We start from the raw sequence: 23,054 nt of genomic DNA on the forward strand, positions 1-23,054 counted from the left end.
TGAAAAGGAATTTACAACATCCTGAAATTTACTCAGCAACCACACCTCACAGGTAAACTCTGTCAATGGAGCTCATATTGGAAATGAGCTGTGAGATTAGAGAAAGCGGCTTGGTAGCCAGGGAGCAGAGATGTAAGAGCACTGGCCCCAGGGTCCCAAACAGACCAGGTTTAGCCACTGGCCCCTGACAAAATCCAAAGGCAGAGAGATGAGGGGTGGTGAAACAAGAAAGGAATGTACTTCAGCAAGGCCAACAGTGGGAAGATGAAAATACTTCCAGGTTTATATAAGGAGAATGTGGGGCGAAGGTGGCTGTGTACCTGCAGATGGGCAGTGAAGGGCAAATTGATCACTGTCTCGGAGTCAACCTTAGGTGGGGTCTTGCAGGCTCGGGGAAGCCCTTATTACAGAAAGGGTTAGTTTCAGTTCCATCAGGGGATGCTTTCCCTCAGGATTTTCCACCTGAGCCCAGAGACAAGTTGGAAGGAGAAACCAGCTAGAAAGTTTGAGATCAAAATGGAGGCAGCTGAGGTCATCTTTCAGTTTCACTGCTAAATCCAAAGCAAACGTCTCTGAAATTATTTCACCAATTAGGAAAAGAAGTCAATACTCACTCAGGAAGTTAAACTTTGCCTATGATTTGGCAAAAGAAAGAAACGTGGCCAAAAGTAATCTGGCAGAATGCAATTCGAAAAGACAAATTAAGGGCGTCTGCATGGCTCGGTGGGTTAAGCATCTGACTCTTGATTTCAGCTTAGGTCATGATCTCATGGTTCATGAGATTGAGCCCTGCACTGGGCTCTGCACTGATAGGGCAGAGCCTGCTTGGGATTCTCTCTCCCTCTCTCTCTGCCCCTCCCCTGCTCACATTCTCTAGGGTGGGGTTGGTGGGGGGGGAGAGGAAGGAAAAGAAAAGAAAAGAGAAGAGAAGAAAAGAAAAGAAAGAAAAGAAAAGAAGAAAAGAAAAGAAGAGAAAGGAAAAGAAAAGGCAAATTTGACCAAGATAAGTCAGTCAATGTAAATCTTCTCCTAAATTAATATCCCTTCACAATGACATTACACAATGACATACACAAAGGTATACAAATATTTGATGGAACCAGCTGACACAGGGATCCACATTTCCACCTTGGCAATAGAACTTTCTGGAGCTCAGAGTTTTTTCAAAATATTTGGACCATAAGAGTGCATAAAATGAGTTAGAAGATTATAGCTACAAGATAGAATGGACATACTTCTTCCAGTCTTTGCCTCTAGGTATAGCTAAAGCCCTGTACGTTATACAGAATAAAAGCATAAGAATACTTGGAGAGATTGAGAGAAGAAAAGAGATCAGCCAGAGACTTTGAAACCTTAGAAAAAAACATGGCAGTGCATTTTCTGGATTTTCTTTTGCATTGCATACTCTGGACTGGGTGCCGGAAGAGCCTGGAACCCAGAAACACCAACAGGCACAGGCAAAGAAAAAAATAAAGCCCAGAGAAAGCCTTTATTCTCTAGCCAAAGGACCAAGAAAGGGCCAGCCTGGCAAGATGGAAAAATTTTTTTTAATTTTTTTTAAAAGTTTATTTATTTTTGAGATAGAGAGAGACACAGTGTGAGCAGAGGAGGGCAGAGAGAGAGGGAAACACAGAATCTGAAGCAGGCTCCAGACTCCAGGCTGTCAGCACAGGACCCAATCCAGGGCTTAAACCCACGAACCAAGAGATCATGACCTGAGCCAAAGCCAGATGCTCAACCGACTGAGCCACCCAGATGGAAAATTTCCTGCAAGATGGAAAATTTTTGACAATGACCACCCAACTTCAGCCAAACACCATGGAGAAAACTGAAGTCCCACCCAATCCTGTCAGCAAAGTCCAAATGGGGAGCCTAGACTTCCATCCTCACCCAGCTGTAATGAGGTGCCCTCTCCCTGTCCTGAAGACATCAAAAGAGGCTGAACTAAGAACCTAGATCTCTAACCCGACCCAGCACCTCCTTCCTTCTTCTGCTGGTGTGATGGGCAGTACCCCCTTGCCCTGCTGGTGTGATGTCAGAAGAGGTCTGCCAAAGCAGAAGATTTAAATACGATCCAGAGTCTCATAATACCTCAAAAGTCCAAAATACTCACTAAGAAAATGACCCTTTGTACCAAAATAAGGAAGATCTCAACTTGAATGAGAAAAAACAATAAACAGATGCCAATACTGAGATGATACAAATGCTGCTTGAATTATATGACAAGGATTTTAAAACAGCTATCATAGAATTGCATCAGTAAGAGGGCACCTCGGTGGCTCAGTCGGTTAAGCATCTGACTTCGGCGGTCACGATCTCACCACTTGTGGGTTTGAGCCCTGCATGGGGCTCTGTGCTGACAGTTCGGAGCCTGGACCCTGCTTCGGATTCTGTCCCCCTCTCTCTCTGCCCCTCCCCCACTCCCACTATGTCTGTCTCTCTCTCAAAATAAACATAATAAAAAGAAATTTTTTATAAAATTGTGTCAATGAAGAGCACCTGGGTGACTCCGTCAGTTAAGCACCCGACTTTGGCTCAGGTTATGATCTCGTGGTTCAAGAGCTCGAGCCCATGTCCAGCTATGTGCTGACAGCTCAGAGCCAGGAGCCTGCTTTGGATTCTGTGTCTCCCTCTCTCTCTGCCCTTCCCCTGCTTGCACTTTCTCTGTCTCTCAAAAATAAATAAACATTAAAAAAATAAATAAATTTCATCAATGAGGTTCACAAACATACCTGAAACAAATGGAAAAAAGAGAACGTCTCAGGGGGAAAAAGACATAAAGAAAAACCGCATAGATATTTTACAGATACAAATACAATAACTAAAATTAAAAACTCAATGTATGGGCTCAACAGCACAATGAAGAAGAGAGAGGAAAGAATCAGTAAACTTGAAGACAGAACAATAGAATTACCCAATGTGATCTGCAGAGAGAAAATAAACTGGAAAACAAACAAACAAACAAAAAAGAGCTCCAGGGACCTATGTGATTACAACAAAATTTCTAACATTTGAAGAGATAATAGCTGAAAAATGTCCCCGATTTGGCAAGACAGAGAAGCACATCTATGTGTAAGCAGTCAAGAAGCTACATGAATTCTAAGTAGAATAAACCTAAAGAAAACCCCAACAACAGGGGCGCCTGGGAGGCTCAGTTGGTAAGTGTCCGACTTTGGCTCAGGTCATGATCTCGCAGTCCATGAGTTCAAGCCCCACGTCGGGCTCTGTGCTGACAGCTCAGAGCCTGGAGCCTGCCTCAGATTCTGTGTCTCCCTCTCTCTCTGCCCCTCCCCCACTTATGCTGTCTCTCTCTGTCTCTCTCTCAAAAACGAATGTTAAAAAAAAAATTTAAGAAAACCCCAACAACACATCATAATCAAACTTCTAAAACCTAAAGACAAGGAGAAATCTTGAAATCCACCAGAAAGAAGCATCACCTCACCAATAAAAGAAAAACAATTTGACTGATGTTAGATTTCCCATCAGAACCCTGGAGGCCCGAAGGAAGGGGCTAATATTTCTCAGGTGCTAAAAGAACTGTCAACCCAGACTCCTATACTCAGGAAAACATTCTTCAGAAATGACGCAGAAATCAAGACATTGTCAGATGAAGGAAAAGGATGAGGATCTGTCACCCGCAGAACCTCCCTGCCCTTAAAAAGTGGCGACAGGAAGTTCCTGAGACAGAAAGGAAATGAAAGAAGGAGGAATCTTGGAAGATCAGGGAAGAAGGAAGAACAATAGAAAGGGTACAAATATGGGTAAATACGATACATTCTCCTTCTCTTGAGTTCCTCAATTATGTTTGACATAAATATGACAAAAATTAAGACATTGTGTTTCATTGTTTACAGAGGAAGTATTTAAGGCAATTATATTATAAAGGGAAGAAACTAGAAGGACTCAAAGGGAAGTAAAATTTCTACACTTCTCTAGAACTGATAAAATGTCACTAGTAGACTAAGATTATTTACGCATCTGTAATGTTATAACTAGAACAATCATGAAAAAAATCTGTAATAGAAATATACTCCAAAAATGCTGGATGAATCCAAATGGATTTCCAAAAAATGCTGAAAGGCAAGGAAGGCAAGACAAAGGAAACAGAAATGAAAAAACCACAGGGAAAAAAACAGTATACAAAAAACAAAATGGTTTAAGCCCTAGCATACCAATACATTTTTTTTAATGTTTATGTATGGACAGAGTGCTATCCCATATTCCTCAGAATCCTATGATTTTGTGTCTAAACCTTCACTTGTCCAAATGAAGGCTTACATTCTTCGATACACCCAGAATGGTTAGACACATTTTTTCCCCATAATTTTCCATTCCTTTGCTTTATTACATGCGTGAAAATGTTCTTCAAAGCCACAGACCTTAGAAAATGGAGCAGTAATTAGTCAGGTAGGGTTTATAGTTAACTAAAGCCATGATATAATATTTAGCACTTCCTCAAATCAAAGCTCTCCATATATTTCAGAATTAAATTAAGGCTTTTTTTTTCCTGCCCTACCTCTGCCCCTTAACCAAGTGTGAGGACGATGTTATAATATTACCAAGAAGAGGCACATTGTGGTTGGAAAGGAATGAAAGAATCTGATCTGAATCCACCTGCAGCACAAAACTTTTCTTTCCCTTTCTTGTGTCATCCCTGAGGTTTGTGAGCTAATTCTCGAAGACTCATTTCACGTAAAAGGGAATTATATCTATCCTAAGGATTAAACAGGTTTGGTAAACGTGAAGGTATCCAACAAAGAGCAATGTAAACAGAGGGTATTAATAGTAGTTTTCTTTCTTCCACCTCAGTGTTCTGTTGGGCAGACAAATCTAGAAATGTTTAGAATGAAACATGACTTTATGTTTTCACATTTTCTTTTTAATTTTTTAGGAACCTAAGTAGAATTCTAATCCATGGATCACTTAGAGAAGAAATTAGCATATAGTGTTTAGTCTTGTTGATGCTGTCATTCATCTGTATGGTGACCATTTAAATTTTTTTTTAATATTTAGTTATTTTTGAGAGAGAGAGAGAGACAGACTGTGAGGGAGGGGTAGAGAGAGAGAGGGAGACAGAATCTGAAGCAGGCTCCAGGCTCCGTGCTGTCAGCAGAGATTCTGACGCAGGGCTCGAAGCCATGAATCGCAAGATCATGACCTGAGCCAAAGTTGGACGCTCAACCGACTGAGCCACCCAGGCGCCCCTGTATGGTGACCATTTAATCTCTTCTATCTGGAATAATTTTGAGAATGAAAGAGAAGAGTATGAATATATTACTCTAGGACATCAGGACTATCATAGAAAAATCAGGATGTATAGTCACACATCAGAAATTGGGCTGTCCCCCAAGAGATAAATCACAAGACATCAAAGTAGCTGAAACAGAGAGCCCAAAACAAAGACTCCCCAAATTCACTCAAGGTCATGCATTTATGGGAAAAGTCCAGGATTTTTCAGTAGAGCCCATTTACTCTTTGGAATGTGATTGGTTTGTTTTAAATAATTAAGAGATAATTTTTAAATAAAATGTATTAACCATGAAAAATATGAATGTACAATATAGGGATTTGAGGAAAGTCCAAAAATGACACCCTTCTTCTCCTTGAGTTGTTTTGAAATAAAGTTACCAATAAAAGGGGGCGCCTGGGTGGCTCAGCCGGTTGAGCATCCAACTTCAGCTCAGGTCATGATCTCACAGTCTGTGAGTTTGAGCCCCACATCGGGCTCACTGTTGTCAGTGTGGAGCCTGTTTTGGATGTGATCCCAACATCACCTTTATTACTAATAAAGCTGATGCTGGTGCTGATGATGGCTAAGGGGGCTTGTATCTATGGACAAGGAGGCTTCCAGATACCGGAACCAGAATTAGATGGCTCCTCTCCCGACAGCACTGGACAGGGCTGTCCTCTGTACAAGGAAGAGGAAGGTGCATGTTCTCTTTAGCAGCTCACCCTCGGGAGGAGGGGAAAATGAATAATCTACGCTATGCAGGCCCATTTTCTCCTTCCGAACTCATGGATCTGATTAAGTGAGGGAGTGGAGAGTTACCTAATGACTGTCTTTCACAAGGAAGACACATCAGGAGTGTTTCCCAAACATAGTCTCTAGTTTTGTGCTCTATGAGCCATTAATCCCGAGGTGCAGCCACCTGCTTGGGGGAAAATAGCAGCAGTCCCGTTAGTGACTCAATACCAACGCCTTCCGCTTTGAATAGCATGCTGGGACCACCTATGGGCAGTTTTGATTTAGCCTCCAGAAGGCTCATAAATGCATCAGAACAATACATTGGGTAGATTAAGGCCAAGGCCACTTTCTACCCAATTCTACCAGGTAACAACCTGTTCTGTTTCCCATCACAAATTCTGAGCAGCCTCATTGTCCAACATAGTCTGTTAGTGGTTCACAATGATAGGAAATGACAATGTGAGTATAGTCCAACCAAAAATGGTCAACATATTGGTATGAATATAAACTCCCTTCCAGTAACAGTTCTCAAAGAACAACTGAGGTCTACACACTAAGCCCTACTTACAAGGCAAATAGAAAGCCACTATGGTTCAAAGGAATTAAAAGTCCAGAATCAATTTCCCTTGCCTTTCAGTGTGAAAGTTCAAAGACATTAAAGTTCACAATATACCCCTTCCAATTTCTTATTTTATTCAGTCTTGAGAGATGGATTCTCCATCTTCAGTAAAGTTATGACTCTTCCAGCAGCTATAGCTGAGGCTGCTCCCTGCCATAATTAATGTAGTTCGTAAGAAGGGGTACCACTTAATGCTGAATCTCTCACAAACCACCCTTGAAAAAGTCTAGAGTTAATCATTAGTAGGACACATAAGATTACCCTAGCATTGGCCCCACATCTACCAAATTTAGAAAATGATTCAATCCCCAGTCCCCATGGCAGTTAGCCCAGAGCCAAATTACATTCCCTGGACTCAGTACTTAGTTTAAACCAAAGAGAGTTGGCAAGGATCACTGTAGAAATTCAGTGGCACTGAAAAAGAGGAGGATACCTCCTTGGGTTGAGCTACAACAATGTGCCAGAATTTCTTCCACTTGTCCAAAATCTGTGCTCTGTGATCTTCAAATCAGTTGGGAAATGTCTCTTGGCAGGAAATTAGTTTTGCAACTCATGAATTTTCTAGATTGGGAGAAAAATCCACTTGCGCAGATTGTCTTTTGTCACAGGAGGGCATTTAAGATATTGCTGCTTTCAGCAAAGTCTAGAAATGTGACCTGGTGGCATCCTCAGTCTTATTTAAGATTGTCTTTCTTTCCTATCCAATATACTGAAAACTTTCTAAACTTTCATTCCTCCTATAAACTCCATGTTTCTAGTGTTAAAAGATATTTTGAAAAGAAGCAAATATACGACTGACATACAGATATAAAATGAACAGGTCTTAAAGATTTTATATAACTCCTAGATTAAATGGAAGAGGCAGACAACTGGCTGAGAGAAAGAAGTCAAGGAAGCACAAATTTTTACAGAGTAAGCAGTGTTGAAATGAGTATACAAACGCATACAAACCTGGCTTTTGCATAAGATCCTTCCCATGACCGTAGACAGGAATTCTTTGGTACTGCCCTCCACTATTTGCAACTTACAAAGTTGTAAAATAGCCACTGGAGAATCAGAATCAGGGAACCATGAAAAGTGTGTGCTAGCTGGATAGTGACAAAGTTACATGGGTTTCATAGTTTGGAGCATACATTTTTCCTCACTAGAACCCCATGTGAATTGAAGGCCAGCCCCAGCCAGTTACATAGCATTTACATTCTTTTTTTTTTTTTTTTTTAATTTTGTTAACATTCGTTTATTTTTGAGAGATAGAGGAGTGGGGGAAGGGCAGAGAGAGAGGGAGGCAAAGAATCCGAAGCAGGCTCCAGGCTCTGAGCTGTCAGTACAGAGCCCGACTCAGGGCTGGAACCCACGAACTGCGAGATCATGACCTGAGCCGAAGTCAGACGCTCAACAGACATAGCCACCCAGGCACCCAGCATTTGCATTCTTATAAGAGCGGACCTCTTCTGTCTTTGGCCATCGAGGCTGTTTGTACCACCTCTTGCTGTTGGTCCGCTAATCCCCAGAACCTTGCCTTCTAATTTGAGCCACATTAAGATCACATGGTTAGGGAAATTCTTGCATCTGTGCTCCAGGCCTGTGAATCCAAGGTTAGCCCCTTCACAGATCACTCCTTGGGCCTGGATGCAGAATGGAATTGAGACAGCGCAGCCGGTGCTCCCTAGAAGGTCTGGCACAGTTGAGACTCTCTGCGGCACGTGCGCGCACACACACGCACAACTCGGCTGCTCGCACTTCAAAGCAGCTGAAGAACGCTGCTTTAAAAGTACGGCCAAAGAATCGTCTTCATAAAATTGGATGGCTGCCTCCGCTCCTCCAGCTTTTAATCCCTCTGAGACCTACTGATATTGCCAGAAGCCCAGGAGGCCAGAGCACACGCGCCTGTGTAACCCAAGGACCAGCTACAGCCTGCATAGTCAAGCCACCGTTTGGGGACAGTACCTTTGCTGAGAACAATAAGTTCAGTGCCTGCCTGCTCACCAGCCCCCTCGTGGCTGTCTGCTGAGGCCAACTGTGGCCCTCATATGTTTGCTGGGTTCTCCTCCATTAAAGACAACCACTGGCCTGCGAATAGAGCCTCATATGCAGCAGTAACCAGCAAGTTCAAAATACACAAGGATTGGGGAGCCTGGGTGGCTCAGTCAGTTAAGTGTCTGACAGCATGGAGCCTACTTGGGATTCTCTTCCCCTCTCTCTCTGCCCCTCCCCCCACTCCTGCTTGCAAGAGCGTTAGCACTCTCTCCCTTCCTCTCTCTCAAAATAAATAAACATTTAAAAAAAAACAAAAACAGGGGCCCCTGGGTGGCTCAGTCGGTTAAGAATCAGACTTTGGCTCGGGTCATGATCTCACAGTCCATGGGTTCAAGCCCCGCATAGGGCTCTGTGCTGACAGCTCAGAGCCTGGAGCCTGCTTCGGATTCTTTGTCTCCCTCTCTCTCTCTCTGCCCTTCTCCCACTACTGTTTCTCAAAAATAAATAAATGTTAAAAAAATTTTTAATAAAAAAATGAACAAAAATAAAATACACAAGAGAAAGAGATGCTCACTTATGTGCAGCAGTTAAAAGTTAATTGTACAATTTTTCAGACTTACTATATGAAACCACCGTGGTCAAAAATCTGTGCAACCCAGCTTCACCTAAAACTTCTAATACTGCCACTTTGCCACCCAAGTCAATTCTCCTTCTTATCTATTATTCCAGGTGTGCTGCAAACATGTTTTTGCATTCAACTCGCCCTCTCCAAACTGCAGTCTCTTGAGGACCAGGCAAGAAAGGAGTCTCTTCAGCCCAGTTTCTGCCATACCCTTTGGTTGGGGAGGTACTTCCTGCTTCTGAGAGGCCAGAAGTATCAGAGCTAAATTCGATTTCCTCATATCCTTTACTGGAAATACAACAATGGGAAATAACTACTCATGCAACACAAAGTAATACCATCAGCTAATGATGCATTTCTGTTTTATGTATCACCAAGTTTACCAAAAAAAAAAAAAAAAAATTCCGCCCGGTAAGCCATTTATTCCATCCAAGGTAAAGATGCATCCTAATTAGCAGGAAGTAATAAGTTAGAAAGAGAAACAAAGTGAGTTTTAGGATCAGTGAAGGCTAGTAGGCATCGGAATAACAGCTAAGATTTGGGTGTAGTTACTATGTGCCAGTATTGTCTTATTTAATCCTCATAAGAGCCTCATGGGGGCAGACACTATTAGTGCTGTTATCCCCATTTTATAGAAGGAAATGAAATAGAGTGGGATTAGTACCTTGCCCAAGGCCAGGTGGGCATTAGATAGTGGAGCCACCTGTCTGAGTCTAAATCCTGGCTCTTGCATCATGAGAGCTCATTCGGAAAGCACAGGAAACATATAGAAGCAGGAAAGAAAAAACATCACTTGTCATCCTACCACTGAAAATCATCACAGATTCGATGCTGTTCCTTCTGGTAATAAGAATAACAAATTTTCTATGAGATGTTTAATCATCAGTCTTGTTGAAGCAACAGTTTTTATAGGAACCAAATGGAACTGCTAATAAATATAACTCTGAAAGTTCTGTCCAACATTTTGGAACAGTTCTACGATGAGTCCTTTGAATCACCAGGTTTTGGTGGGGAATCCCGGCCGATTTTTCCCTTGAGTTGCTCCTCAATGGGTAAATCCGTGCCTTCATTTCCGTGGCTTGCCCCATTTCTATGTGGGCTTTTCAGAAGGTCACCCGTTCATTTGTCAGTACTGAGTGCATCTCCTGAGACCATGGACACTGTAACACAATTCTGCTGAATTCTTGCAGGAAAGGATCCCAGACCCCTTGCGACACCATATGGCATACAACCACATGTCATCACAAACGCAGATTTCTGGGCAGCCAGTAGCCTCAGAGGACAAAGCTCTCCCAAGGCCTTGGCACTCTTGCAACACTGGCCACTGATAGAATGGGCATCTTCATGTGAGAGAACTACCCCAGAGGGCATCTGATGCTTGAAAATGCAAATGTGGCTCAAAAGCTTGTGCAACACACCCAGCAAACCCAGAGGATGAAATGCAGACTAACTATATTTTACAGGGACTAAGTTGAAAGCGTTATGCTGGGTTATTTCCCCCTTAAGGGCACATAGAAGGAAATCTGCATGGTACCTTCCCTGTCAGGGCCTCCAAAGTCCCATACGTGATTGGAAATGGTTTTGTATAGAAATAATCTTGTGGTTGGGCATACATTTTCCCATACTGGGAGGCAGTGGGAGGGACCTACTCAAATCTTAAAGGCTTGGGAGTTTGGTGAAGAATTTTAATGTGGAGTTTCCATTGTAAAGAAGAGTATAAAAACCATCTTACTGGTTATAAAGAAATAATCCATCTGTAGTGATAATTCACACCTGAAAAACTTTTGTAGAAGACTTTCGTTCTTTTTTTGTTTTTGTCTCCTTTTTTCCCCTTTGTTCATTTGTTTTATTGCTTAAAGTCCACATACGAGTGAAACCATATGGTATTTATCTTTCTCTGAATGGTTTATTTTACTAGTGTTATACTGTCTAGCTCCTTCCATGTTTTAAAAATGGCAAGATTTCATTCTTTTTGATGGCTGAATAATATATATAATAATATATAATATATATATATATTGGACACTTGAGCTGCTTCCATAATTTGGCTATTGTAAATAATGCTGCAATAAACAGGGGTGCATATATTCCTTTGAATTAGTGTTCTTGTATTCTTTGGGTAAATACCCAGTAGTACAATTGCTGGGTCATAGGGTTGTTGTTTTTTCAATTTTTTGAGGAACCTCCATACTGTCTTCCACAGTGGCTGCACCAGTGTGCATTCCCACCAACAGTGCAAGAGGGTGGCATTTTCTCCACACCCTTGCCAACACCTCGTGTTTCTTACGTTTTTGATTTGAGCCATTCTGATAGGTGTGAGGTGATATCTGATTGTGGTTTTGATTTGCATTTCCCTGGTGTTAAGTGACAATAAACATCTGTTCGTGTGTCTGTTGGCCATCTGGATGTCTTCTTTGGAGAAATGTCTTCTGCACATTTTTAACTGGATTATTTGGGGGATTTTTGGGGGTTGAGTTTTATAAGTTCTTGGTATATTTTGGATACTAACAACTTTTGTTTATTAAAGTAGTGTTTCTCCCACTGAGGTAAGTGGGTCTAGTCTTGGGATTTTATGAGAATTTTTTCCCCCTGGAAAGGTTAATATTATTTTAAAATTTTTTTAATTTAAAAACTTTTAAAAATTTAAATTAAAACGTACATTAAAATTATTTTTAAATTACAAAATAATTTAATAAAGTTAATATAATTCTTAAATTTGAGAAACATCAGTGTCATACATTACACAAATTTTTTAAACTACAATATCTAACTATAATCTGGGATTAGTCCCCCTTTACCTCAGTTTTTCTGTTAAATGAGAACTAATTCCCCTGAGTGAGATGTAAATTCAGGTGAAATTAATATGCTATTGCTCTTTCAGTGGAAAGATGTGGAATTAGTGAAGGGTGTTAGTCGTTTTAGGCATAAATGTAGTCTTTTTTTTTTTTACTTTATTTATTTTTATTTAATTTATTTTTTTAATTTATATCCAAGTTAGTTAGCCTATAGTGCAAAATGATTTTAGGAGTAGATTCCTTAATGCCCCTTACCCATTTACCCCACCCCGCCTCCCACACTCCCTCCATTAACCCTCTGTTTGTTCTCCATATTTAAGAGACTCTTATGTTTTGTCCCCTTCCCTCTTTTTATATTATTTTTGCTTCCCTTCCCTTGTGTTCATCTGTTCTGTGTCTTAAAGTCCTCCTATGAGTGAAGTCATATGATATGCGGCTTTCTGTGACTAATTTCATTTACCATAATCCCCTCCACTTCCATCCATGTAGTTGCAAATGGCCAGATTTCATTCTTTTTGATTGCCAAGTAATACTCCATTGTATATATATACCACATCTTCTTTATCCATTCATCTCTCGATGGACATTTGGGCTCTTTCCATACTTTGGCTATTGTTGATAGTGCTGCTATTAACATGGAGGTGCATGTGTCCCTTCGAAACAGCACACCTGTACCCCTTGGATAAATACCTAGTAGTGCAATTGCTGGGTCGTAGGGTAGTTCTAGTTTTAATTTTTTGAGGAACCTCCATCCTGTTTTCCAGTAAATGTAGTTCTTGAGTAGGAATGCACAGCCTTACAGAGAACTGAACAATTCAATATTTTAGAAAAAAATTTTTTAATGTTTATTTTTTTGAGAGGGAGAGGCAAAGCACAAGCAGGGGAGGAGCAGAGAGAGAGGGAGACACAGAACCAGAAGCAGGCTCCAGGCTCTGACCTGTCAGCACAGAGCCCGATGTGGGGCTCGAACCCACGAACCATGAGATCATGACCTGAGCTGAAGTCAGATGCTTAACCAACTGAACCACCCAGGCACTCTTTCATTCTTCTTTTTTTTTTTTTTTTAAAGATTTTTCTTATCTTTAAGTAATCTCTACACCCGATGTGGGGCTTGAACTTACAACCCTAAGATTAAGAGTCACATGCTCTACTGAACGAGCCAGCCAGGCGCCCCACAAATAATTCACTCTTACCCAGAAGCCTTGTGGGGAGAGGGAGACATGGAATACATGCTCAGAGCCGGCGGGTCAGCTCCTCTGCAGGGGCAGAACATCCTGGGCTTGACTAACACAGGACCTTGCCAAGTGTAGCAGTGGGGCTTCTGTTTTAGCCAACTGAGCAGAGGAAACCTCTAAGGCAAGGACTGTTGCAAGGAGTGGGTGAACATGCACGTGAAAATTCCGAGCACAGTGCGTGGCACAAAGCAGAGGCTCGCTAAGTGTTTGTTCGGAATCTTGAATTCAATTCTGGAGATTTATACAGAACACTTGGCTTGACAGGACTGTTGTTTTGATTTATATTCCTGATAAGCTTTTATACTGTATCGAACCTAGCTTGGGCATAGTCGAATGAATGTGTTCACATTTGACAAGCCTGTGGTGGCTATCTACCATATGCTAGACACATGTGCTAGGTGATTTTCCAGATGAAACCTCAGTCCTTTCCAAACCTCCAGTGTTCTAGGGTCAACTTGTCTCTTAACACCCAAGTGAATAATTGCAGTCCCATGTCATGCTATTCCGGAAACCCAAAATCCAGTCTCTGGGAGGAAACTCCCATTCTTCTGGAATTTTCTGTTCAGTTCACTTTATGTAGAAATGAAGATCCAGCCTCTTCTACACCATGTTTCAAAACACACCATAAATAGGGCTCTTGTGCCCATAAAGTGAATTCAACTGCTTCTCTAGAAATCTCCCTCTGCCTTAGGATTTTTATCCCAAACTCCAAGAGCATTTTTCCATTAAAAAAAAATTTTTTGGGGCGCCTGGGTGGCGCAGTCGGTTAAGCGTCCGACTTCAGCCAGGTCACGATCTCGCGGTCCGTGAGTTCGAGCCCCGCGTCAGGCTCTGGGCTGATGGCTCGGAGCCTGGAGCCTGTTTCTGATTCTGTGTCTCCCTCTCTCTCTGCCCCTCCCCCGTTCATGCTCTGTCTCTCTCTGTCCCAAAAATAAATAAAAAACGTTGAAAAAAAAATTTAAAAAAAAAATAATAAAATAAAATGAGATCTATATTAAAAAAAAAAAATTTTTTTTTGATGTTTATTTATTTTGAGAGAGAGAGAGACAGCATGAGCAGGGGTGGGGCAGAGAGAGGAGAGGCAGAATCCCAAGCAAGCTCCATGCTCCCAGCACAGAGCCTGACACGGGGCTTGAACCCACAAACCATGAGATCATGACCTTAGTTGAAACCAAGAGTCAGACGCTTAACCGAATGAGCTACCCAAGTACCCCCTTACTTTAAAAAAAAAAAAATTTAATGTTTAGCATTTTTCCATTTTTAACTCTACCTTTAATTCCCATCCCCAAGGAAGCCGCCCTGGCTAGAAAGAGAGAAGACCTTAAGGGCTCAGGTCAACCTCCATAATAATGACCATACCTAGATTCAGAATACCAGATACCCAGATTTATTCTGATGCTTCTCGATGCCTAAGTAGAAGTTAAGGATTATCAGAAAAGAGGAAGTTGCCTTACATTTAAGCTTTCATGAAGTTTTTCTATTTTAAAGTCGTAATTCAGTTGTTCCACTTTGGAAAACAAAGTATTATTTGGGTAAGCGCTCAAGCCATGCTAATTTTGGCTGCTTATAGAGGTCACCTGATCGACTCAGTTAAAATCAAAGGAAGAAAATAAATTAACATAGCTTTTGTCATTATTCCTGGTATATCACCACACAGTTACAATTAAACATTCTTATAAACAACGTTTTATTTTGTTTTTGTTTTGTTTTTTCCTATAAACTTTTTTCTAAAATTTATTTATTTTTGAGAGAGAGAATGTGAGTGGGAGAGGGGCAGAGAGAGAGAGTGTGTTAGGGTACCCTCCCTAAGGAAAGGAAATAAAAAACAAACCTCAAGGCAACCTTGCTATTTGTGTACTTGACAACAGCCCTCGTGACCTTGTAACATGAGACCACTTAATCAGACTACATGTTTGTGTGTTATTGTACGTGGGAGACAAAGAAGTAAACAATGGCCACATGGCATTAAGGGCTCAGTTCTTTGGGTACGAACCCATCTGGGTGGTACCAGCAGGAATTAAGTTGCTTCCTGGAAAGAAAAGCCTCGGTGTCACGACTCTCTGTGCAAGAATCCTGCTACAAGAGGGAGAGAGAGAATCCTAAGCAGGCTCCACACTGTCAGCACAAAGCTGGACATGAGGCTCCAACTCATGAGCTATGAGATCATGACCTGAGCCGAACCAAGGGTCAGACACTTAACTGACTGAGCCACCCAGGGGCCCCAAAATTACTTTTATTTTTTAATTAAAAAGTTTTTTTAATGTTTATTTATTTTTGAGAGAGACAGAGACAGAGCTTGAGCAGGGGAGGGGGGGCAGAGAAAGAGGGAGACACAGAATCCGAAGCAGGCTCCAGGCTCTGAGCTGTCAGCACAGAGCCCGATGCGAGCTCGAGCCCACCAACGGTGAGATCATGACCTGAGCCAAAGTCGGACACCCAACCGACTGAGCCACCCAGGCGCCCCCAAAATTACTTTTAAGAGCAGTATAGTGAGGGGTTAAATTTTGGCAAGCAGGGAAGTACACACCTACAGAAGGAATGCGGAACAATACGGGCCTGCTGTTATGTGAACATGGGCTTGTGACTTGCTTCTGGATTGTGTTCAGCTGCATGTAACAGAAGCCTGACTACAATGGCTTAATCAAAAAAGGACTGAATTCTTTCCACATGGCAAGAAGTTCAGACATAAGCAGACTAAATCCACATGAGGCAGGGCAGCCAACCCATTGGGCTCCTTTTCACTTTTCCTTCCCCGGCTCCACTGTGTGTTTTTAGTCCCTGTGATTACAAGACAACAGCTCCACCTCCCCTGGTGCTCATCCACATTTCGGGCAGAAATACAAGGAAGGGTTAGGACTAGAAGAGAAAGTCAAAAAAGGGCATGCAAACAGAGTTCCCTTTTCATAAAGAATTTTCCTAAAGACCCAGCCAGCATTTAATTTCTGCTTCCCTCTTGTGGGTCAGAAGTTAAACTGTGCTATGTGGTCAAGTCTAGCTGCAAAGAAATCCGGGAAGCTGAGTTTTTTCTATCGGAGCCCATCGGTCTACCCAAACACAACTGGAGTTCCACAGTTAGGGGGAAGGGGAAGGGCTGGTGGGAGAGCAATGAGCAGTATCCACCATAACATCATCGGAGGTTCAAAGCATGTTATATTGCAAGCAGTTTACATGGCAGTGAAGATTATGTGTTCTGGAAAACAGATGACACAAGTGATGGCAAGATGGTTCTCTAGATCAGTGCATCTCAAACTTTAGTGTGCACACTGACAACTTGAGGAATCTTGTTAAAATGTGTAGTTGGGGGGCACCCGGGTGGCTCAGGTGGTTAAGCATCCCACTCTTGATTTTAAGCTCAGACCATGATCATGGTTCATGAGATCGAGCCCCACGTTGGGCTCTGCACTTGTCAGCAGAGAGACTGCTTGGGAGTCTCTCTCTCTCTCTGACCCTCCCCCACAGGCAAGTGTACACTCTCTCTCATTCTCTCTTTCTCTCAAAATAAATAAAAATTTTTTTAAATGCCTATTTTGATTCAAGGCAGGCTGGGGCATTTTGCATTTCTAACAAGTTCTCAGGGCATGCCAATGCTGTTGATCCATGGGTATTTGTAGCAGGGGCGTAAAAGATGCATACGGAATGTATGGATAAAATGGTTGATTTGTTAAATAACATTTCTAAGCCAGTGCATTATTCTACATAGTATTAATTTAAAATATACACAGCAGATTATATAAGTGACATTGTATAAGTAAGCATTTAAAATTGTCTTCTGCTTCAGTAAAAATGCATATACTCAAGATGGCCCCTTGAAACTTAAAAAAAAAAAATCAATCTCAATGACAAATTAGGAAAACAACCTTTTATTTGGAGTTGAAGGTTGAAGCTACAATTGTTAGCTTTCTAACTGGGGCATATTGTGTGGTTTTAGAATCAAATACTCTCCTGGATTCCATACTTTACTCCTGGGGCTACTGTTTGAGTCACACTCAGCAAGACAAGCTATTTTATAACATAGGTAGTAAGGGGGAAAAAAATAATAAGAGATATGGTTCTCAGGTCAGACAAATCTGAGTTCTGATCCCAATTGTATAAATGATCTATTTCTACATATTAAATTGCTTCAAAATTTAGTGGCTTAACACAACTGTAATCATTTATTCTCGCATGTATTTCTGTGGGTCAGGAATTTAGGTGTGGCTTGGCTGGGCAGTTCTGGCTTGGGGTCTCTCGTGAAGTTACTGTCAGATGTCCACATTTGGGGCTGACGTCATCTGAAGGCTTGACTCTGGTTGCAAATCCACTTCCAAGGTGTTCATTTGGTTGGTGCTGGCTCTTCATGGGAGATCTCAGTTCCTTTTCATAGAACTGCTTGACCACAGCATAGCAACTGGTTTCATCCAAAGTGAGCAATTCAAAAGATCAATGTTGAGGGGTGCCTGGGTGGCTTAGTTGGCTAAGCTTTCGGATCTCAATCTCAGCTCATGTCATGATCTCATGGGTTTGTGAGTTCAAGCCCCACGACTGAGCTCTGCAGAGACTGTGGAGAGACTCCTTGGGATTCTGTCTCTTCCTCTCTCTGCCCCTTCCCTTCTTGCTTTCTCTCCAAATAAACCTAAAAAAAATTTTTTTTAATTAAAAAAAAAAAAAAGATCAAGGTTGAAGCTGTACTTGGTAGCTGGGACACAATGGGAAGTTACTCAAATAAGAGGGCTGAAAGCTACCAGCAGAAAGGAGGAGGGCAAGGGGCAAAAGGAGGGAAGGAATGTGTTTTGTTTTGTAGAATCAGCAGGAGACATCCAATCAGGTATTTCGCCATTTAGCCCTTTACACGAGCCAGTTTGAGCCAGATTGGATTGAGGCTCTCTACAGAAGTCCCCTTCATTTGTCCTGAAGTTACCTTTAGCTCATTACAATAAGATCTCCTCCTATGGGCACTTTGTAGCCATTTTTTGAACACATGATATATGTATATACTAACATGTTGACCTTCCAGGCATATGCAATTGAACCAAAGAGTCTATGCAGGCTTCCTGCCCCCTGCCCCTAATACACTGAATAAAAGCTTCCTGTACAAACCCCAAAGCTGGACAGTGTTTTGAGAGCTGTCTCCTTACTTGTAACAATACAAAGTTCTTTGTTTTCAATATGATGGTGACAAGCCCCTTGAGTTCAGTTAGCCTCTGAAGTCATACACAATCGCTTGTACCATGCTCTATTGATTGTAATCAGATCAACTCTGATTTTATTTTACTTACTTATTTAGAAAGAGAGCAAGAGAATGCGAGTGGGAGAAGGAAAGAGAGAGAGAATCTTAAGTAGGCTCCTCGCTCAGGGCAGAGCCCGACTCAGGGTTTGATCTCATGGCCTGGTCATGAGATCAAGACTTAAGTTGAAATCAAGAGTCAGATGCTTAACCACTGAGCCCCCCAGGTGCCCCAGAATCAGCTCTGATTTGAATATGAGGGTAAACTACACAAGGTTGGGAATGTCCCAAGGTAAAGATCATTGAGAGCCTTCTTAGGCACCTGCCATCATAGTTCAGCTCTGCCACTTATTTTGGGAAGGTCCCATAGACCCTCCCTGCACTAATGTCCTTATCTATGAAACCGGGAATTCATAATAGTCTCTGATTCATGAAGTTGTTTGAAGATAATATAGGTCAAGTGCTTTTCACTTAGTAAGGACTCATTATGCTTTAGCCATAATCGTAATAACGATGTTATCAACATTGTTAGATGATGCCTGTGATATTGTGATTTATAAGAAATATAAACTTGGTCTCCCTCTTCTACACACAGCTCCTAAAACTCTAGTAATTTCCTAAGTAATCTGAGAAGTGAGGGCATCTTTTGTTCTTTTATACTGGTTCCTGAAATAGCTCCAGAGCATAAAGGTAAAAGGAGTGTCTTTTGTGATTCACAAAGATCCCCTTTCAACAGTGTCTGAGTTTATGTTACTGAAAAGGATTTTGGAAAGCCCTTCGATGAGAGAGAGAGAGAGAGAGAGAGAGAGAGAGAGAGAGAGTTGGTTGCTAGGGAAACCAACTGTGTGAATAGAGAGGTTGAACTTTCAGCCTGCCCTCCAACCTCCAGGAAGGGAGACGGGTTGAAGGTTGATTAAGTCACCAATGGCCAAAGATTCCATCAATGGTGCTTAAATAAGGAAGCCCCCATAAAAATCCCTAAAGTATGAAGCTTGGAGTTCAGAAAGATTCTGGGCTGGTGAGCATGTGGAGGTGCTGGGTGGGTGGTAGGACTCAAGGGGACATGGAAACTCTCTGTCCCGTTTCCACAGACCTTGCCCTATGCATCTCTTACACTCAGCCATTCCTGAGGTGTATCCCTTGTGTAGTAAACCAGTAGCCTAGTAAGTAAACTGTTTTCCTGAGTCCTGTGAGCCATTCTAGAAAATTACCACACCCGAGGAGGAGGTCGTGGGGCCCTCCAATTTACAGCCAATCAGAAGCTTAGCCTTGCAGTTGGTGTCTGAAGTGAGGTGGCAGTCTTGTGGGCCTGGTCCCTTTAATTTGTGGGATCTCTCCAAGTAGATAGTGTCAGAAGGAAGTTGAATGTAGGACACCAGCTGGTGTTGGAGAATTGGTCAGTGGGAGAGAAAACTCCACACATTTGGGGACTAGAAGTGAAGTAGTGAGAGTATTGAGTGTGGAGAAGGGAAACAATGGAGTTTTTTCCTTTCAACAGCTAACAACCTTCCCATACAAAAACCGTGTCTATCAGTGAAGATCCACATCATATAGGTAGTCATGTAGAAGGGTGACAGAAAGCCACTCATTCTTTGATAGATTCAGAGAGTATTAGAACTTCCCATCGCTTCCATGCCTCCCCTTGCCTACAGATCACACATTTCAGCTGTCTTTATTATTTTTTTAATGTTTATTTTTTAGAGAGAGAGAGACAGAGTGTGAGCAGGGGAGGGGTAGAGAGAGAGGGAGACACAGAATCTGAAGCATCAGCACAGAGCCTGACGCGGGGCTCGAACTCAAGAACCACGAGATCATGACCTGAGCTGAAGTCAGACGCTCAACCGACTGAACCACCCAGGCGCCCCTTCAGCTGTCTTTATTGAACAACTCACATTTCTTTGTTATTCCATACTTTCTGTCTTTGTAGATGCTCTTCCCGCCGCCTAGAATACTTTCTGTCTCCCCAAAACTTCACCTAACAGCAACTCATTCTTCTTTTTTCAATAAATATATTGATTTGTTTTCCTCTGCATTCTCTTTCTTTCTCTTTCTTCTTTCTTCCCCCCATATATGTACTTACCCTCTTCTCCCTCCCCCCTCCTTTTTTTTTCACTCATTCAACAAATAGTTACTGAATGTCACCCATATGCCAGGAAACACATTGGTCAACAAGATAAAGTCCCTGCATCCCTGGAACTCAAGGTTTGATGAGGAAGATAGATAATAAGTATCTTCCCCCCAAAATAAATACAGAAACATATAAAACATCATGTGATGATAAGGGCTATGAAGAGATACTTAGTGGGATACAAACAGTTGTGAGGGGCGCTGGGGTGGCTCATTCGGTTAAGCATCAGACTTCAGCTCAGGTCATGATCTCATGGTTTATGAGTTTGAGCCCCACAGAGAGCTCTGTGCTGACAGCTCAGAGCCTGGAGGCTGCTTGAGATTCTCTCTCTCTCTCTCTCTCTCTCTCTCTCTCTCTCTCCCTCTCTCTCTGCCCCTCCCCCACTTGTGCTGTCTCTCTCTGTCTCTCAAAAATAAATAAATGTAAAAACAAACAAACAAAAGACATAAACAGTTGTGGACATGTGGAACTATTTTAAGTCAGAATAACTTAAATAATTTAAATACATTGATGTTCTATGCTCATATACGGTGAAAACCTCACAGTCTGAAATAAAATTATTCAGCGCTGTATCTCCAGTACTTAATAGGTCTGGATCCAAGGAGATATTTAGTCAGTATTTGTTGAATAAAAAAAGAAAAAATAATAAATGTGTGAATAAATGAATGAACACATGAATTTTATTTATTTTTTTTTTAATATTTTTTTTTAACGTTTATTTTTTATTTTTGAGACAGAGAGAGGCAGAGCATGAACGGGGGAGGGTCAGAGAGAGAGGGAGACACAGAATCGGAAGCAGGCTCCAGGCTCTGGGCCATCATCAGCCCGATGATCAGTTCGAGCGGGGCTCGAACTCACGGACCGTGAGATCGTGACCTGAGCCGAAGTCGGACGCTCAACCGACTGAGCCACCCAGGCGCCCCAGAACACATGAATTTTAGATGAGGAGACGACAGCCCAGAGGTTTGACTTGCCCAAGACCAAACAGAGAGCAAGAAATAGAAATCTTAACTCCAAGAAGGCCTGCTTCAAGGACAATGCTGTTTTTATTGTGTCATATTATGCATGCCTAAAACATCTTTGTTTTAATAATGCCCCATCTGTTCCTCTTTCAGTGTTGACTAGACTCAGCTACTTGAATGGAATTCTGAGAGCTTGCTTTTCTAGTTTTTTATTTATCTTCATGGAAACCATCACTGTTTGCTCTTGAATAGACAAAGAGCTTCACCATATATTTGTCCACCTGGGCAAGCAGTTGGTTGGTTATAAATCACATGGATTCGGAATGCACGGCAGATCAGGAACCAGAAAAGAGTTCCCACTGAGATCCCCAAAGATTCTTAAAAAACATTTTTTTAACGTTCATTTACTTTTGAGAGAGAAAGAAATGGAGGCATGAGTGGGGGAGGGGCAGAGAGAGAGGGACACACAGAATCCAAAGCAGGATCCAGGCTCTGAGCTGTCAGCACAGAGCCCTACATGGGGCTCCAACTCACGGACGCCGACATCACGACATGAGCCGAAGTCGAACCCTTAACCAACTGAGCCAACCAGGTGCCCCGAGATCCCCTAAGATTCTTTTATAGAGGAAAATAAATCTGGGACAAGACTTCTCAAATTTTTTGGCTCAGGAAAACCGTCTTAAAAAAATACTGAACATCCCAAACAGCTTTTGCGTGTGCATTATATCTATTGATATTTGGTGTGTTAGAAATTAAAACTGTAACTTAAAAAACATTTATTCATTTATTTTAAAATAACAATCAATGATGCATTACGTGTTAGCCTAAGTAACAAATTTATGAGAAGTAACTGCATTTTTCAAAACAAAAAAGATACTTAATGAGGAGAGTGGCATTGTTTTACATTTTGAAAATCTCTTTAGTGTCTAGCTTAATAGAAGCAAGCTGGATCCTCCTATATGCTTCTGTATTCAGTTTGTTGTGATACCATTCATCATTTAACCTCTGTAAAACTGCAGTGCACATCCATAAGAGAATGAGTAATAACATCTTAGTATTATAACAAAAGTAGTTTTGATTTGTGGACTGCATGCAAAGTCTTGGGAGACCCTGGGGGTCCCTTGCACCATACTTTGAGAACCGCTAGTTTTAAGAGCCATCCGGGCACCCGGGTGGCTCAGTCGGTTGAGCGTCCGATTCGGCTCAGGTCATGATCTCGTGGTCTGTGAGTTTGGCCCCACGTCGGGCTCTGTGCTGACAGCTGGCAGCCTGGAGCCTGCTTCCCATTCTGTGTCTCCCTCTCTCTCTGCCCCTCCCCCGCTCATGCTCTCTCTCTCTCTCTCTCTCTCTCTCTCTCTCTGTCAAAAATAAATAAACATTTAAGAGCCATAAATTTGTATTAAGAAACAAACAAGGAGAGGCTCCTGGGTGGCTTAGTTGGTTGAGCGTCCGACTGTTGATTTCAGCTCGGTCATGATCCCAGGGTTGTGGGATGGAGTCCCGAGCTGATCACATTCAGCACAGAGCCTGCTTGGGATTTTCTCTCTC

The 23,054-nt window shown here is 42.0% G+C and overlaps 1 long non-coding RNA gene across 7 annotated transcripts in view; it reads right to left on the minus strand.

Annotated features, from left to right (window-relative positions):
* LOC125935404 (uncharacterized) overlaps window positions 1–23,054 on the minus strand; it is an 81,411-nt gene that overhangs the window by 45,941 nt on the left and 12,416 nt on the right. For 3 of the 7 annotated variants that reach the window (XR_007461646.1, XR_007461649.1, XR_007461647.1), the window contains one exon: window positions 17,058–17,825. The exons of the other annotated variants lie outside the window; for them this stretch is intronic. This is a non-coding gene — a long non-coding RNA (uncharacterized LOC125935404). Of the gene's footprint in view, window positions 1–17,057; window positions 17,826–23,054 lie in introns of those variants that run through there. 7 annotated transcript variants of the gene reach the window in all.

The sequence above is a fragment of the Panthera uncia genome, assembly GCF_023721935.1.
Source record: "Panthera uncia isolate 11264 chromosome A1 unlocalized genomic scaffold, Puncia_PCG_1.0 HiC_scaffold_17, whole genome shotgun sequence".
Lineage (NCBI taxonomy): Eukaryota > Metazoa > Chordata > Mammalia > Carnivora > Felidae > Panthera > Panthera uncia.